The sequence below is a fragment of the Lycorma delicatula genome, chromosome 11, assembly GCF_047948215.1.
Source record: "Lycorma delicatula isolate Av1 chromosome 11, ASM4794821v1, whole genome shotgun sequence".
Taxonomy (NCBI): Eukaryota; Metazoa; Arthropoda; class Insecta; order Hemiptera; family Fulgoridae; genus Lycorma; species Lycorma delicatula.
The window spans coordinates 37,281,726-37,301,529 of record NC_134465.1 but is presented as its reverse complement, the minus strand read 5'-3'; the positions used below and the strand labels follow the sequence as shown (position 1 = coordinate 37,301,529).

General features: G+C 28.7%; 1 protein-coding gene across 2 annotated transcripts in view; it reads left to right on the top strand.

Annotated features, from left to right (window-relative positions):
• Positions 1-2,068: 2,068 nt before the first annotated feature.
• egh (beta-1,4-mannosyltransferase egh) overlaps positions 2,069-19,804 on the top strand; it is a 334,325-nt gene continuing 316,589 nt past the window's right edge. For both annotated transcript variants that reach the window (XM_075378978.1, XM_075378977.1), the window contains exon 1: positions 2,069-2,281. The gene's annotated coding sequence lies outside the window, so the exon portion shown is untranslated. The remainder of the gene's footprint in view (positions 2,282-19,804) is intronic.

Below are 19,804 nucleotides of genomic sequence, written 5' to 3'. Positions count from 1 at the left end.
ATTTTGTAAAGACAATCTGGAGATCGAGAAGAAGCTCTATTGCTTTCAGGTTGGTGATGATTTGCTAGTGTTTATCATACTTAAACACTGGCAGATGTTTAATGCTTTTAACATTTTTGACATACTTTCATATGTTTCTTTCATTGCTATAGCATATGCTACTGGAATAGAAGAAAAGTTATTTGAGATATGCAACAACACTGCCTTTAAGCTTCTTTTTGATGAGCCTGTAAATAAACACCAATCATGAATAAGATATTCAACATCCAGATCAGACAATAGCCCCCCTACCACCATGGCAGGAACAAATTACACAGTCTCCTGTAAAGTATTTCAGTAAATTTTCATTTTGATTTCTACTTACTGAAATTTATCCTTATATAATATATTTCATTCTTTAAAATGTGAACGTAGTAGTTCTGCATGTTGTTTTGACAAATTCAGTTCTGCTTCTGTGTTGAGGTGAGGTTCAGTATTTGATTCTTCTGGAATGTAATTAACTGAAGTTGAGGATTCATTGATTGAGACTTCTGGGGAATCAGAAATTTCTTTCCAAGAAGTTCCAACATCAGTAAATCAATACCATGAAGTGTTTGTTGGTCTCATAGCTGAAACATGCGGGTATGCAATACCGCTTTTATTGTTTGAATTGAAACCAGTAACATTTGTTTGTCAAAAATAACAGTCATCATAATGGTTAGTATGCTGTCACCAAATCATAGGTACACCAAAAGCCAAATCCTCTTTTTTTCCTTTTAAGCACTGGGTTAGTTTAACGTACCACTTGAACATGCTACGTGTGAAGCCCAGGCTTTATCTTTGTTTCCCAAGGGACAGTCAAAATAATACTTGTAAGCAATTTTCAGCACATTCAATGCTGGTTTTTGTTGACTTTTTGAGGTGAACTCTGCATAAATGTAAAAAAAAAAAATATTTGGAGAATTTTTACAAGCCCAATTTTTATTCATTGTAATATTCAAAATGTTTTAATGTATGAAAGTAAACTGAAATATTATAGAAATACTTAATTATATAAAACAATTAGGTTTTAATTTATAAATACTTAAAATACTTCATAAAATTGTTTCACCGTGGAGTGCAATAAAACACAGCACGAAACATACAACTTAACAAATCTTGATGTTCAGTAAAATAATATCAAAAGTTGTTCTGTCATAAAAGTCTTTTACTAAATTTATGACATCACTTATGAAGCAATCTTTATGATATGTGTATTATAAAACCACTACCACAACTAAGGAACAAGGCAAGCCAATATCAAGGGCTGGACTCATACTGAAGAAAATTTCATTGCTGAATTACTCATTACTTGACTCACTGACATCTCTGGCTTGACATGAAATGGCATCATTTTACTGTTATGTATCAAATTAAGGTCTGTAGCATGCCTTACAATATAAATCAGATGTAAATTAACCAGACATACTAACTTATTTGTTCCACGAATTTAAGAAGAACAGATAAATTTAAGAGGTCATAAGTTAAGAACTTTTCTTGATGGGTTGTTTCGGAATACATATTCAGATTCTGCATATAAAATACAATATAGAACATCTACTTCCTTTTCAGTTACAAGTTTTATGTTGACCAGTGTAATTAGTAAAAAAATATTTAATTCATCGTTTAATTATTTAAAAAAAATGTTAGTTCTTTTTAAACATAACAAAAGATTACATATTTAGTAAAATAAAATAACTGTGTAATTAAACATATTACTAGAACTTATAAAATAATAAACTCATACGTTACAAAACTGTAGAATCATACTTCGTTATATTAAAACCACATCCAGATTAATCTACCAACACGAGGGACACAAAACTTCGGTCGTCATCGCTAGATAGCGTTTTATTCCTAATAATTTTTGTTTCATTTTAATTATTTAGCCCATATTTATTTAAAAAAGGGTTAATATAAATTTTTAATTTTATTATCTTAATTTTAGATTAATTTTTATCATTTGTATTAAGTGGGCGTTTCCCTTTACTTCAGCAGTACCAACATTGATTAAACGTAAGTTTATCGTTTGCATTCACTAGCAGGTTTTTGTTTCGATCCAGTATCCGGTGGCAGTGGCTCTGTGGATGTTCGGTAGTGTGTTTGCCGCTGGGTTTAGGCGGTTTTGCTCGTAATTGTTAGTTTGTGTGTAAAATGTGGTGTATAGCATGAATGAAGATTTAGTTTTAATTTTTGAATGTTTACCGGCTGTGAAAAGATAGTGTGTGTTATTTATTAAAAAAGAAGAGGTTAACGTCCACAGGTAGGTAAACAGTTTCTTTCACTCGTATTTATGTTTCGATGGTTAACTAGTTCATAGGAGTAATGTTGTTTGTGTATTTTTAGTTTACTGTATTATTTACCTTTTTTTAAGAAATATGTCAGTGCAAAACATATTAAATTGTTATTAGATTAGATTGTGTAGAAAGTAGTGAAAGGGATTATTTGTTAATTGCATTCCAGACATTAGAATTTTGTTTTGTATAACCGTATCATATTGCAAACTAGTTGTAACTCAAGCGTATACTGTGTAAGCCACCCTTTACTATCACACCTTGCAATTCTTAATTTAGATTTTCTTAATACTTTTTTACGGTCTTGAATGATGAATACAATATTTTTGTATGAATTTGTAATACATATGACACAAATATGAAACGTCGTTAATTATATTATACTTGTAATAATATGTACTTGTTTTTTCGTATATTTAATTGATTATTTATTTAGAATAAAGTTTATTTTTTGATGCATTGTTTTCCTGCCTTTTTATAGTTGTTACTTTGTAGCATTGTTTATGCATTTTAAGGTGTTTTGATTGGTTTACATTTAGGTTATATAGTCTGTTGAAGCTCCAAAAGTAATTATTCCTCAGATTCCTTGTTTTGCAAGTGTTGAATGTAGTTGTTAAATATAGATTATTTTTAAATTTTGTGTAAATTGTATGTGTTTAATAAAATTAAAGATGATTTAAAACAGATGTAAAAAAGAGCTATTCTTTATAACTTGTCAAATCGTACATTTAAGTTGAATTGGACATTTACAACTTAATTGCACCTTTGTTAATTACTATGTTTCTAAATGTTTTTGTTTTGTTTTGTAGTTAATGATTTAATTGTTAATTAAATGAGGTTATTAATAACATTAATCAATACAGTACTCATTAACATTAATACAGCAATCATTAAAATTATTCTGTAAAAATTAAATTGCTGCACTTAATAAAGATTGCACATTTTATCAGTGCAATCCTTATGGTAAATTGAGGGTTTTACATTTTTCAGATAACAATTTATTTTTACATTTGTTAAACGATTTGTTTAAGGTTTAATTAATTCATAATGAGTAATATTTACAAGACTTGCCTTCTTATTTCTTAGGAGAGATGTTAATAGAAACTATACAGAATAACACCAGATTACTGTCATTTAAATTTATGTATTTTGTAGGGTGCATTATCCTTTTGTACATTTTTAATGCCTTTTGTAAATAGCTAAAAAATAAGTTAGGCATTGACAGTTGCGATGAAAGTTTGACAGAGTTTGCGAACTGGTATTATTATCTGTAATATGTACTTTAGAATCTATATCAGTTTAATTTAAAACTTTAAATAATCATAGTAATCTATTGATGATTTGTTACTATCTGAATTACAATTTTGTAATAAATATATAGTGGGAATCATTTACATATTCTCATTAATTAAAAAAAAAAAGGCTATAATTGAACAATAACAAAAAAAATCTGAGGATGATCACAAATAAACAAAGTGATAAAATAAAAATATTAAATAAATTGCATGATATTGTTTTAGAGATAGTTATAAAATACAATATGTAAAAATTAATAATTTTATTTCTGATCAAATAAAATTTATTAAGGTTTTGGTTAAGGTACACACCATTTTTCATTATTTTAGGTGTTATGTTTGATAGCAAATTATCTTTTCAAATTCACATTAAATTTACTGTATCAAAAGCTATTAAAAAAAGTATATAAGCTATTAAAAAAGAATTTTGAAAAAAATGGTAGAATGTCGATACTTTATTTTTATGTGGTTTATCATACTTTTATTTATTGTCCTGTTGTAATGGTGTATAAACAGTGCAGTTCAAACAAATTACTTGAAAACCTCATCATTCTTTTTTACATTACTGAGCATTTAGATTGGTTCTCCGATGCATTATTCTGATCATGATTTTCAAACATCTTTAATTGTTCAAGTTACCTAGTACTGAAACTGTTATGGAAACAGTTTATCTACTTATAAATCCATTATAATTGTACAAAATTGCTACAGTTGTTAGATTTTTACAAACCTTATCATTCATTAAGAGGTAATAATTACTATGTTTACTTGTCCAGGGGTATAATTTGGTCCTCGACTGTTAGTCATACTCATATTTTTGTAATCAACATTGTGACTGGTTTGATACTTATAATTCAATCTGTACTGTGTATTGATTTACTTTCAAAAAATATTTTACGGCAAGAATTATTTATCTTGTATTGTTACGTAACATATTTATTCTATTGTTATAATTTAATAGTATCAATTGGATTTTCCCATATATTTTGAAATAAATATTATATGCATAATTAACTCTCATGCTTACTTTTTCTGATTATTATTGTAAATCACATTTATACTAATTATTGGGTACTTTAACATAACAGTTATTATGATCACTTTTAAATTATGATTGGTTCAGTTCTATGCAATTCATTTATGCTGTTTTTTTCAAAAAACAGCAATTTTTTATAAATAAATAAAATTTGAGTAATGTTTATTTATCTCTGATTTAAAAGTTATTATAATTTTTCAGCAAGGCAAGGGAGTAATAAAATCATTACTCATTTTCCAAACGTAAGTGAGATTCTAATTTTAGTTAAATTATACTAGTTACCGCCCACTTGATGTGAGATACGTCATCTCCATTTCTAAGAGTAACTAGTATTTCATGCCTAGTTGAATGTAATGGCTTCCTATTCCTTCATTAAGCTGGTTATACTATTATGTATTGTGCATATCAGCATTTTAGTAAGATAAACCCTTATAGAAATACGTAAATCCTTATTATAAAGTGATACTTTCTTCGCCTGTGAAATGTAGAAAGTGACTGGTAACTTTCATATCAGATGCCTTACATGCATCAAAACTTAAGAAAACTTAAGTCAACAACTATTAATGAATAAAATTTTTTTTCTCTTTATTATAGAGTTGTTTTTTGAAAAATTAAATAATGAATTTCTTAGAATTGAACCAAAAATAATATAAAAGCCATCATAATTTTATGTCAAGTACCTAGTTGATGATTAGTATGTGATCTGTAATATATCATTTGAGGATGGTTATGAAAATTTGATATTGCTCAGAAGTTGCAACCAACATAACTTCATGTTAATCTGTTTATTAGTAATATTTAAAAATTTGTTAGTGATGTTATTGTTATTATAGTTTTCTTTCATCTTTGATTGGGTTTTTAAATTTTAAAGAATGTTTTAATTCATGATTAAATTACTAATTTAATAAAAATTAATACTATTCATAAATTCTAAGAAATAAAGTAATAATAAATATTAACTGCTTAATGTTGTTTACTGATCGATGAATCACATGGTTTGATAACACGCATATAAGTTACACAATTACTTATATTATTCAGTATTTTAAACATTTTCTGGATTATTTTAAAGTATATGTTAAAGTGTTTTGATGTCTTTTTCTATATTAAGTATTTTTTTATGTGCAGTTTTATCTTTGTTCAATTATTTTTATCATCTTTTTGTTAATAAATTGATTGATTGTGCTATAGAAAGTAAAATTTATTTTTTCATTTTAATTAATGTTATTACATTATGATTGTATTGAAAAATATTTTATATAATTAAAATATTTATGTCTTGTTTTGAAATTTTTCTATGTTAACATATTCTGTGTCTGATACTTGATAATATATTTATTTATGCTAATAAATGCATAATGAGTTAATCTTTTATGCACAATAAAATGTTTAATAATACATATTTTTTATTTAAAAGATTTATTATTGATGCTTTAACACTATTAATTATGCCATTTCTTTCTAATAAAAGGATTAAACATAAATAATAATTTAGCTCACAAAATCCAAATAATTTATTTTACATGAATATTTTTGCTTGAAGATTGATAACGTGCTGCCTGGTTAAATTATATGAAATGAAATACTGTATTATCATTTTAATTGAAGATTAACCCTCAAATTTTAGGGCACAAGTCATATTTTAGATTGTAACATTGAAATCATAAAGCGATTTATATTATAACAGTAAAATTACTGTTTTTATTAAAATCTTACCTGGAAAATGGAAATCTGGCAGACAGTTTTCATTCGATTTTATTCTTTTGACAGAATAAAGGATAACTGTGAATCAGAATGCTTATCTCGGGTGCTGTTTTTGCTTCAGTTCTCTTACTAACCTTACAACTACAGATTTATCCAGCGATATTTACTGGTTTATTCACATCCTTATTTTACAACATATATATTGTAATTTATCTACTGAACCAGGCTTAATTCCTGGAATTCTTTTTTAGCAGCAATGCTTTCCAATTGTGTAGCTATAGGATGTTTAGATCTAGTAGGTTATTGACTATCACATTTTACTCGCATTAGGTAAATTGGTTTTCTTATTATAACAAATAAGGCCATATATTCTATAAAGATGTTACATATAATAGTCATAACAAAAATTGATTTTCTTTGTGTTCTGTATAGGACTAATATAAAGACCAGATATATATACTATATAGGAATATAGGATAGGAAGTTTTGCATCTTATAATTATTAAGTTACTTGTCTGCATCCTTAAGGGCCATCCCTTCATCTGTAAGTTTCCTTTTGATCAATTACTGTTTTACAGTCTTCTATTTTTATTATATAGGTTAAAAGAAATTCTTCTTTTCTTAAAAAAAAAAATTATTGTGATAAAAGTTGTTTAAAACAAGTTGTAATATTTGAAATTTCAAATTAATTACTTAAATTCTGACAGAATTGACAGTAAATACTTCGACAATAGGCAATAGGAAATTATTATTATTTTGTTTCATTTTGCAAAGGTATCGCTCATTCTAATCCAAACTTTACAAAAAAAACCTTAGATCCATAAAAAAAATTAAAAAACTAGTTTCAACTCGCCACTGTGATTTACAGTCAACATAACCTCAGATTTTGATTTTTACATTAATGCGGTTACTGGGAAGTCAAAAGAAACCAAGTATTGTACAAAAAATATTTTAAAATCCACAAGATTATGTATTAGAATAACAAAGTTAAATGTATGACTATTTTTATTAAATACAGTAGTATGTTAATAAAGAATATACCTCAAAAAAAAAAATTAGAAATGAAGTAATTAAAAAATTATCTGATTTTAGATTGTACAAGCCTTTTTTATTGTAATTTCTTATAAATTTCATGTAAACTTTGAAAAACTTGTATAAGAATACTGTAGATTTTTTCAGAGTTATGTTGTTTACAATCATTTTAAATTATTGCAATATTTGAAGGATTTTGGAATTGTACATAATTATTTTCTTATTTATTGAGCTGTCTAAATAATAGCAAAAACTAATAGTCCCTACCACCATGTTGTTATTGTCTATAATTTATTTAGGTTCAACAGAAAGTAAACTGAATGTTTGTTATGGCCTTGTTTTTGTTTTATCAGTAATAAATATTAATATATAAATCCATATGAAAAGTAGGATTTGTGAAATTTTCATGTTATATCGCTTACTGCTCCATAAATACTTAAGATCACAGTTCATATACCTGTACGTAGATTAATGATCTAATCTGATTCGGATTAATGTCTGAATTGGTCATTTTGCAAATTATTTTTATTTCAATCTCATAATTTTGTAAAAATATTAGACAAGCGTATCCCTTTATAAGCAGTAAATTATAAATTTTATTCTGTAGTTGAATTTGCAAGTTGGAAATTTATTTAAATTGCAGAATAAAACCTTCAGTATTATATATATTCATGAACTCTACAATTATCCTTGTGAAAAATTATTTAAGTATAAGTATATTTTAATTTTTTAAATTATTTCTTTTAAATTTATATTTGTATTCAGAAAATTGTAAGTAATAGACTATTGAAACAATGATAATGTTGGATGTCCTTCAAGTGTAGGTCATATTTTAACAACTCATTCACATCATATATTACCTTATTTTGGACTTTGGAATTCTTAAATTAAAATAACCACCTACTGTCAAATGTAAAAAAAAAGTTGTCCAGTTTTAAAGAATTTAAGAGAAAGTTTTACATTATTCATTAGGAGGTAACATTTATTATATTTAGAAGGCATTACGAGTGGGCTATGAGCCAATTAAATATAAAATTATTCTTATCTTTGTATATTTTATTTATTGTGTTTTTTTTATATATTTTATTTGAAATAATATTTAAGTTTGTTGAATTAGTAGTAATGACATTATTAAATTGTCTTAGTGATTTAATATTGAAGTTAATAAGTTGAACATGTTTTTTAGTAATGAGATAATAAACTCGATACAATTCTAGAAGTGTTGGGTCTAAATTCTACGGTTATACAATACACCTCAGATAATAATATTGCAAAAAAAAAAAATATTAAATTGAGGATTCGTTGATACAATTTTAAATTCTATCTCCACACAACCTGATAGTTCCAGAACATTAAAATGTCATCTTAGCAACATCATGAAAATCAAGAAATTTGAAGTAAGGATAAATACGAATGGCTGAAGCTGTATATTATAAAGTGGTATCCTGTAGATCATTGAAATTAAACCATACTGGGTACAGGTAATTTCACTGCATCTATAGTTATTTATTTGTGATTAATGACTATAACAGTTTATGATCCTTAAAGTTTAAAAAGTCAAGAGTGAAAGAAAAAGCAACCGATTACTTTCAAATTTAAATGTTTCTGCATTTCATAAAACGACTTCACAACATCTAGAATTTCTCAGGAGCAACATTCAGGGAAATAAAAGAATTTGAAATAAAGCTGCCTTATTTATGTAACAGGTTTATTTAGAACAGTGAAAGTTAAAAATGTTTGGTGAATTTTCTCTTTGGACAGGTTGGGTAACCGATAGTATTTTTTACAGGATACTAAGCTTAAATTTAGTGTAGCTTTATAAACCTTTAGTCCTTTTGCTAAAGGAAGTAGGATCTAAATATAATCTAAAGATAAAAATTTCAGTGCCGAAAGCCATCGATCAACGTAGTTAATAGAAGAATGGCGATTGAAATTGGCCGCATGATTCTGTTTGGATTTAATGGCTAATGATCACAGCAGTTGAAATACAAATTTAAAACAAAATTTTTAATGTAAAAGTGGGTTAGTAACTTTTTTCTCATTTCCAATCATTAGTTCTCAAGTATGGAAAAGAATTTTTTTTGGTGTTGGCTCTATGTTATTTTTTTATGCAGTAGAGTTTCTTAGTGAATATATAAAAAAAATGGACTATCAGATTTTCATAAAGTATATGTAAAATTCATTTTTTGCTTATCATATTATATATATATTTTTGAAAGTTGAAACATTTTATGTGATATTTTGTTCAGGTGAAACGGAAAAAAAACCTTTTTTAGCATTAAATGGACTGCTGAAATTTAAACTATTAACTTTTATACTTTGCCATTTTTATCAATACATAAATTTATATGCGTAACATATATATATAGATGGGACGTACTGTGTCATTATTTTTTAAATGTATTATAAGTTAGATTATAATGAGCAGATTTTTTAGTACGCTTTTAATTTACTTTTAATTGAATTATTTTTATCGTAAAACGTTTTTTAGATGGTTGTTGCTGGACTGGATTCAGTTTTGCTGAATCCGTTTCTCGAAAACAACTTATTTATGAACAATAAATCTATTTATTTATATAACTGGAAAGAAAGCAATAAATATTTAAATGGTACTGATTGTTATTTTTCAGCCGTCAACAACGATGTGTACTAAACTTTGTTAACCTATTATTTTATTGGAACCAACCTTATTTTGTTTTGGTTAATGCATTTTTTACTCTTACTTTATATATTTTAATTTCCAAATTATTCCTGTTTCAGAATTAGATAGGTTATAAATGAACTGTGGGTTATTAAAAAAATAAATAAATGAAGCATTACTTGATATGATTTATCAACAAACTGTAGTATTTTGTTAATTTTTACAATACATTATTAAATTATTTTACATAAATTTAGTAAAAAATTAAAAATAAATAATTTTGTAAAAAGATTTTTTAATTAAAATACACATTTGTGTTTGTGAAATATTTTTTATTTATTAAAAGTAAATTAAAAGTAATAAATATTTATTTTTTTATTTAAAGTTTTATTTATTATTCATAAAACACTCTGACATGTGTAATTTGGTATATGTGGCTTGTCCACCTTAGTAATTTACAGTACGTTCAATAAATATGCAATATCTTATAATTAACTTTTCTTATTATGTAGAAAACAAATAAAAATCCCAAAATCTCTGTGAATTTAATGAATGCAAGAATGCATGAATTTGGCGATACTTGTGGCGCGACGATCAGCACCAATTAAACGTATGTAATTTTACAACTTACATAGAATAAATTTCGCTTGTACAGTCGACAGACTGGTGTAGCCGCGAGACTACACCATATTTGTGGTTAAATAAGTTCCTCTTTCAGTAATTATTTGCCCTATTTTTGAGAATAATGGTTTTTGAATGCTTAAGAAATATTACGCTTACGAGGTTTGCTTATTTTACATTATTATTATTTACCTATAAATAATATACCCATAAATAGACATTGGTTTTTGTCATACAGCTTTCTTTAACTTATTTTTCTTATGTAAATCTTTTTCTTACTAAGAATCTTAATGTGAACCGAACCAGAATAGTTTTTAATCAACTTAAAAAAAAAATAGATTAATATGTGTATACTATGATGATATCATGAATTTTTTTTTTTTAAGTTCCACCCTATATGAGTTTTCTTGTAAGATAAGCAAGCTGTAAACGAGTTGGAAGAAAAGTGATATCATACTGGATGTTTAGAGTGATTGTAAGTTGTATTTACTTGGAACACATATGTTGTGATAATAAAATAATTGAAAATGAAATTTCAACACAAATGCAAAAGGAGAAAAGTTCAATGAAACTTGTAAATACTCGTTATGGAACAAGAAGGCATGAGAAAAGCTGAAATATATTAAATAATATGTATTTACAAGCGTTCATAATGAATTACAGAACTGATAGAAGGTTATAGAAATGGATTGAAACATTTATCACACTGGTATTGTGAAATTACTGATAACTATATTAGGAAAAATGGGATTAGAACGGGTAACACAGATATAAGAAATAATCTTAAGTTGAAGAGAGTAGAGTGAATGCGATCGGTGTATGTTAAAAGAATGAATAGGGAACTGTTACCAAGATTTATGGAAGAATACCCAAAGCGTGCCCAAGAACAAAATGCAACGAAGGATTAACAAAACGAGAGAAGAGGTAAGGCAGTTGATGGTTAATAAAGAGAAATTGTCAGGGGGTAGAAGATTGAGAGGGACGATTGTGTATATCCTAACCTGCTGGTAACTGAAATGATCGGATAACGGACTGTTGAGTCGTTTGCTATGTTCTGACGTCACAGGTGAGCGGTAGAATTAAATAAATGAATAATATTTAGTGTAAAAAATTAACTGACTGGGTCTCGAACTCGATCGGCCGGTCAACTCGGTACATGGTGCGTTAAGCCTCGCGGCTACACCAGTACGCCGAACGTACAAGACAAGGGAAGCAATTTTAGCATTCAGATTAATAGTAGAAGGAAGATTAGAGAAAAACATACTTGCCAATTTTGGATTTAGAAAAGGCATTTGATTGCGTATACTGGAATAAAATGTTAAGCATTTAAAAAAAATTAGGGTTCAAGAATAGAGATAGAAGAACAGTTGCCAATATTTACAGGATCCAAGCTACAACAGTAATTAATAATCGAAGAGCATAAGAAAGAAGCAGTAATAAAAAAGGAAGTCGGACAAGGATGTTCCCTTTCCTCGTTACTGTTTAATTTTTTAATGATGTTAAAGAACAGTTTAGATCCGGAGTAACAGTGCAAGGTGAAAAGATAAATATGCTATTATTTCTGATGTTATAGTAATTCTTACTGAAAGTAAAAAAAGATTTAGAAGAAACAATGAATGGCAGGGGTGAAGTCCTACGCAAGAACTACCGCATGAAAATAAACAAGAACAAAACAAAAGTAATGGAATGTAAGTAGAAACAAAGTAGATGGACCACTGAATATAAAAATAGGACGAGAAAAGATTATGGAGGTAGAGGAATTTTGTTATTTGGGAAGTAGAATTACTAGATGGACAAAGCAGGAGCGATATAAAATGCCGAATAGCACAGGCGAAACGAGCCTTCAGTCAGAAATATAATCTGTTTACATCAAAAATTAATTTAAATGTTAGGAAAAGATTTTTGAAAGTATATGTTTGGAGCGTAGCTATACGGAAGTGAAATTTGGACGATCGGAGTACCTGAGAAGAAAATATTAGAAGCTTTTGAAATGTTGTTAAAAATCAGGCGGATGGATAAAGTGACAAATGAATAGGTGTTGCGGCAAATAGAGGAAGAAAGAAGCATTTGGAAAAATATAGTTAAAAGATTAGACAAACTTATAGGCCACATATTAAGGCATCCTAGAATAGTCACTTTGATATTGGAGGGACAGGTAGCCGGGACAAATTGTGCAGGCAGGCAACGTTTGGAATATGTAAAACAAATTGTTGGGGATTTAGGATGTAGGGCTTATACCGAAATGAAACGACTGGCACTAGATAGGGAGAGCTGCATCAAACCAGTTAAATGACTGACGACAAAATAAAATCTGATGTGGACACCACATGAATTCCTTGTACGCCTGTTAAATTACATATACACATCTTTTTTTAAAATGAAAAGTAAAACAATTTTTTTGTTTCATTAATATCTTGTGATATTTTTTCATCTTTTTTTATTGTTATTACTGAATTATTATTTATTGTAATTTTTTTTACAATCAGAGGTTAATAATTATTAATATAAATCAATATATTTAAATTAAAAAAAGGAGATAAAGTCTGATTCGAACCGATGTGCCTTTCCTTGTAAGATCGCTGAAAAGCTCTCAATGAGGACTTATTACTCCAGTTAAGAAAAAGTCCATTAACCAAATTTTTTTTGGATTTTGGGCTCTTTTGGTCCAATCGAATCATAAAGGCGGTGCACAACTAGATATTATAACAATCCTATATCCAAAATTTCAACATCCTACGGCTAATCGTTTTTGAGTTATTCGAGATACATACGTACGTACAGACGTCACGCTGAAACTAGTCAAAATGGATTCAGGGATGGTCAAAATGATATTTTTGTTGAAATTTGCAAACCGAAATTTTTCGCGATTACAGTACTTCATTTACTTCGTACAAGGAAGTAAAAATACTTCTTACAGTTTAAATTCCTTTTTTACCATGTCCTTATTGTACATTCAGTGTAAGCTGTTATAATATAAAAAAATTTAACCTTTGATTTATTTAATTCATACGAAGGTGTTGAATTACTATTTATAATAACTAATATCATTCAAGTATATTGTAACGATTAAATTATGTTAATCAGTTAACCTAGAGAATGTTGTATAGAGGGGTTGGTTAATAAAGGGGCACTACCGTGAGTTTCACGCATAATGTTCTTATTGTAACCCTATAAAACCGTGCGTTTCAAAATGAATATCGGGGTTTTAAAGTTATGTAATATTTATTAATTAAGTTTTACTTACGTTGATAAATTATACGTGAAATTAAAGTACGCAATTTTTCTTATTATTCAATGTTCGTACACCATTCTTCACATGGCATACATCCAGCCGATAGGAGAGTTCGCTCCATATTTTAATCAACAAGATGGTGTAATTGATCCGACATCTGCTTCAATCCTGTATCTCAAATCAGGTAGGTCAGCTGGTAACGATGGCAAGTAAACTTGATCCTTTATAAACACCAAAAGAAAAACATCGCACGGTACGAGATCGGACGAACGTGGAGCCCATGACAGACAAGCCTTTTCATCTGGTCCTCGGTGACCGATCCAGCGGTCGGGGAGAATTTCATTGAAATTGTAACCGATCACGTACAGAGTTATACCTGCGAGGAAGTACACCATCTAGTTGTCCCAAATTAAGTTCTGTGGTTCGTATTGCAATTGAGGAAAGATTTTCTAGGACTACGCACAAAAGATTGTCATCTTACATGTTCAACATTGTCTTCGGATATGCTCGGTTATTCTGCACTCTTCCCTTTACAGATACAGCCAGTGGTTTCAAATTGTTTATACCATCTACGAATGTTATTATCACTCGGGGATTCACAACGGAACCTCAAATGGAACGCACGTTGAACGGTAATTACAGATTCAGCCTTTGCAAACCGCAAAACACTACTCTTTCTGTTTGGGGTTTCCATTTTTGATACTAGTGCTTTTAAGCGGAAGGTACAGGAATCAGTTTCCGCACAGCTAAAACTGCTGTGAGTTGCTTTTTCATTTCATGTAAAATTAATCGGTGTACGTGAAACTTGAGAAATATTACGGAGCTTTAAAACCCCGATATTCATTTTGAAACACTGTATTTTATGTTTGAAAACTTTCAAATTCTTATATTTGGTACCTCCGCTATATAAGTTTTAAACAATTTATTTCGATTTTTCAACTAGGAGAAAATTATATTTAACACCTGTTTTTGTAGCTGCATATTTTTAAATTGTTATTCACCAATCGCACGATCAAAATTAATTATTTATTTAATACCTATTTTATTGAAATACGTATGCAGGTAATAGAATGCTAACATTTTTTACTTATAATAGAAAACAGTTATGATATCACTTAACAATTATTCAGTACATCTAGCTTTGTGTAATATTGATTTGTTAATTTGTGTTTACAAAAAACCATTCATTGTATGAAATTGTTATATCACATTTCCAATGTGATTCATCATTTTATTTTAGTATTGCCATGATCGAATATACTAAATAAATATTTTACATTATAATAATACTAAGACTATTGTTATTAGTAATACTGTATTTCATATTGTGTAAATAAATTCAACAAATTTTAATTTTTTCATAAAATATTGTAACTTATATTTTTATATACGTATACTTGCACACATCACACGTGTATACGTGCGTATGTGCATGTATATATTGGGGAAGAATTTCCCCAAGGCCCTTGGCACAAGAGATTTTTGTGTATTTATACATGAATAAATAAATAAATAAAAAATAAAATTTTGTTTAACGCGATTAGTTTGAACTTTTAATTTTTGTGTACATCTTTGATCTCTTTGATTTTTCTCTTTCAGTTATTTATTTATTTTTTGAAAATAAAGCCAAAGCAAATATATAGTTACTTTTAAACATTTTAAATTAAAATGAAAAGAACTTCATTGAATTTAGCAACCTGATAATTTATTTACAGTAATATTTTGGATTTAAAAAAAAAAAATTAATATCTTTCAATTGGATTTAAAAAAAATTCAAAACAGAAGCTTAATTGAAAACTAGGAAACCATTGATTTAGATATTTGTAAGACTGTTTATGAATTAAGTCAGGTGGTGTAGTGGTTATTATGTCGGCTTTTAAATTAGCTGGTCTCAGTTTCAGTTAAGAGCAGGAATGCCATTTCTTTTACATATTAGTTCATCCAACTGATACTCTAGATTAAAATATGTGTATAGCTTGCCTAGGTTGTAATTCACTGCGTTTGGAAAGTCGCTGTGCAGTGTGCTTTAGATACTGGTTATACGGATGTGAATACTAGATCGTGGATACCGGTGTTCTTTGGTGGTTGGGTTTCAATTAACCACACATCACAGCTATGGTCGAACTGAGACTGTACAAGACTACACTTCATTTACACTTATACATATCATCCTCTGAAGTATTATCTGAAAGGTAATTACCGGAGGGTAAACAGGAAAAAGAAAGGGAAAAAAGTGTATACTTTAGAATTATGTAATCCATTATGTTTTTTTGGCGTTAGGTTGGTTGCTCTTTGAGTTCGTTGGGCATTGTCCAGTAATAGACCAAGACATCGGTTGTTGAGTTGTGATTGGAACGTGCTTCATTTTGATTGTTATTGTTTCGTTTATCGTAATCAGTAGTGGTGAGACGTAATGATGGTTCTTTCGGTAGAGGAACGCATTTTTCTCGTTGAATACGTCCTTCGTGAAGGTGACAAGTATACTGATCTAGTGAAGAACAAGTTTTCTAAAATAATTACAATATATTCAGACTTCAGATGTCTGAGACATAGAAGACCGAGATAAGCTGATACTCATCAGTCAATAACGACACAGCCACTTTATCAGATTTTAATATTCTATCTAAATTTCAATGAAACTGATGTAGTAATTGGAGAATTTTGAACTTCAAAATTTTATACATAGGCAAGAATATATATATATATATATATATATATATATATATATATATATATATATAAATAAAACACATTATCAAGTACTTTTCATGAGTTATTTAATATTTATATTGAACATTATTCACTTGTATAACCACGCGTTTACAAAACAGAAATTTTTCTATGAATTTATTTTCAAAATTAGTGATTTTATTCTATGTTGTAATCTGAAGACCTTAGCAAACCAAGCATCTATCTACTAGATCTCAACGAAAGAGATGTGATGAACAAAATGTATCACAACTTATTTTTAAATAGTATTCTTAATAGTGTTTGGTATCTTGCTGAATTCATCCTGTAGAATTCATTGTAGGAAAACAATATGTCTTGTATTAAAATGGGATCCCTATAGAAAAAATGAAATCAACCATGCAACCTACATTTTAACTCTTTTATTTTCAATCGAAAACACTTGGGACAATTATTTAATTTATTAGATCATAAATTATAAGGAAGTACCAAATTTACCCCTGGATTTGTACACCAAGAATTTTAGTACGGTTTAATTTAACAGAGGGAGCAGAAAGCAGGGCTAAATGCTTTGCAAGCTAAAACTCACTAGCTGTTTTTATGTGAACTTTTTTCCTATTTTTGGCTATCGAATCATCTCCTGAGAGATTGTCACAGAATTTGAAATCACTCTGTATATATAAAAATATATATATATATATATATAGTTTAAACTTTAATATTCATAATTTTTTGTAAAACACTAATCCAGTCCTTTAAGAAACTTGTTTTATTTGTTTGTTACTGAATTTCATGACTTAAATAATTATGACCTTGGCTAGGTTAAGAAAGAAGAAATCTTTCATTTCCTATATAATAATACCTGTTTGTTTATAAATATGTATGTTTAAATGAGATGGGAAACTAATAATGTTTTTTTTTTTTTTTTATTGTTTAATTTTTTGTATAGCATTTGATAATGATTTGATAAATAAGATATGAAAATTAACTGAATTATTTTTTGTTTATTTTTGTGAAAAAGTAGAATTGAAAGGATTTTTTTAAACATTTTTTTTTTTTTTTTTTTTTTTTTTGTCTTCAGTCATTTGACTGGTTTGATGCAGCTCTCCAAGATTCCCTATCTAGTGCTAGTCGTTTCATTTCAGTATACCCTCTACATCCTACATCCCCAACAATTTGTTTTACATACTCCAAACGTGGCCTGCCTACACAATTTTTCCCTTCTACCTGTCCTTCCAATATTAAAGCGACTATTCCAGGATGCCTTAGTGTGTGGCCTATAAGTCTGTCTCTTCTTTTAGCTATATTTTTCCAAATGCTACTTTCTTCACCTATTTGCCGCAATACCTCTTCATTTGTCACTTTATCTACCCATCTGATTTTTAACATTCTCCTATAGCACCACATTTCAAAAGCTTCTAATCTTTTTTTCTCAGATACTCCGATTGTCCAAGTTTCACTTCCATATAAAGCGACACTCCAAACATACACTTTCAAAAATCTTTTCCTGACATTTAAATTCATTTTTGATGTAAACAAATTATATTTCTTACTGAAGGCTCGTTTAGCTTGTGCTATTCGGCATTTTATATCGCTCCTGCTTCGTCCATCTTTAGTAATTTTACTTCCCAAATAACAAAATTCTTCTACCTCCATAATCTTTTCTCCTCCTATTTTCACATTCAGTGGTCCATCTTTGTTATTTCTACTACATTTCATTACTTTTGTTTTGTTCTTGTTTATTTTCATGCGATAGTTTTTGCGTAGGACTTCATCTATACCGTTCATTGTTTCTTCTAAATCCTTTTTACTCTCGGCTAGAATTACTATATCATCAGCAAATCGTAGCATCTTTATCTTTTCACCTTGTACTGTTACTCCAAATCTAAATTGTTCTTTAACATCATTAACTGCTAGTTCCATGTAAAGATTAAAAAGTAACGGCGATAGGGAACATCCTTGTCGGACTCCCTTTCTTATTAGGGCTTCTTTCTTATGTTCTTCAATTGTTATTGTTGCTGTTTGGTTCCTGTACATGTTAGCAATTGTTCTTCTATCTCTGTATTTGAACCCTAATTTTTTTAAAATGCTGAACATTTTATTCCAGTCTACGTTATCGAAAGCCTTTTCTAGGTCTATAAACGCCAAGTATGTTGGTTTGTTTTTCTTTAATCTTCCTTCTACTATTAATCTGAGGCCTAAAATTGCTTCCCTTGTCCCTATACTTTTCCTGAAACCAAATTGGTCTTCTCCTAACACTTCTTCCACTCTCCTCTCAATTCTTCTGTATAAAATTCTAGTTAAGATTTTTGATGCATGACTAGTTAAACTAATTGTTCTGTATTCTTCACATTTATCTGCCCCTGCTTTCTTTGGTATCATAACTATAACACTTTTTTTGAAGTCTGATGGAAATTCCCCATTTTCATAAATATTACACACCAGTTTGTATAATCTATCAATCGCTTCCTCACCTGCACTGCGCAGTAATTCTACAGGTATTCCGTCTATTCCAGGAGCCTTTCTGCCATTTAAATCTTTTAATGCTCTCTTAAATTCAGATCTCAGTATTGTTTCTCCCATTTCATCCTCCTCAACTTCCTCTTCTTCCTCTATAACACCATTTTCTAATTCATTTCCTCCGTATAACTCTTCAATATATTCCACCCATCTATCGACTTTACCTTTCGTATTATATATTGGTGTACCATCTTTGTTTAACACATTATTAGATTTTAATTTATGTACCCCAAAATTTTCCTTAACTTTCCTGTATGCTCCGTCTATTTTACCAATGTTCATTTCTCTTTCCACTTCTGAACACTTTTCTTTAATCCACTCTTCTTTCGCCAGTTTGCACTTCCTGTTTATAGCATTTCTTAATTGCCGATAGTTCCTTTTACTTTCTTCATCACTAGCATTCTTATATTTTCTACGTTCATCCATCAGCTGCAATATATCGTCTGAAACCCAAGGTTTTCTACCAGTTCTCTTTATTCTGCCTAAGTTTGCTTCTGCTGATTTAAGAATTTCCTTTTTAACATTCTCCCATTCTTCTTCTACATTTTCTACCTTATCTTTTTTACTCAGACCTCTTACGATGTCCTCCTCAAAAATCTCCTTTACCTCCTCTTCCTCAAGCTTCTCTAAATTCCACCGATTCATCTGACATCTTTTCTTCAGGTTTTTAAACCCCAATCTACATTTCATTATCACCAAATTATGGTCGCTATCAATGTCTGC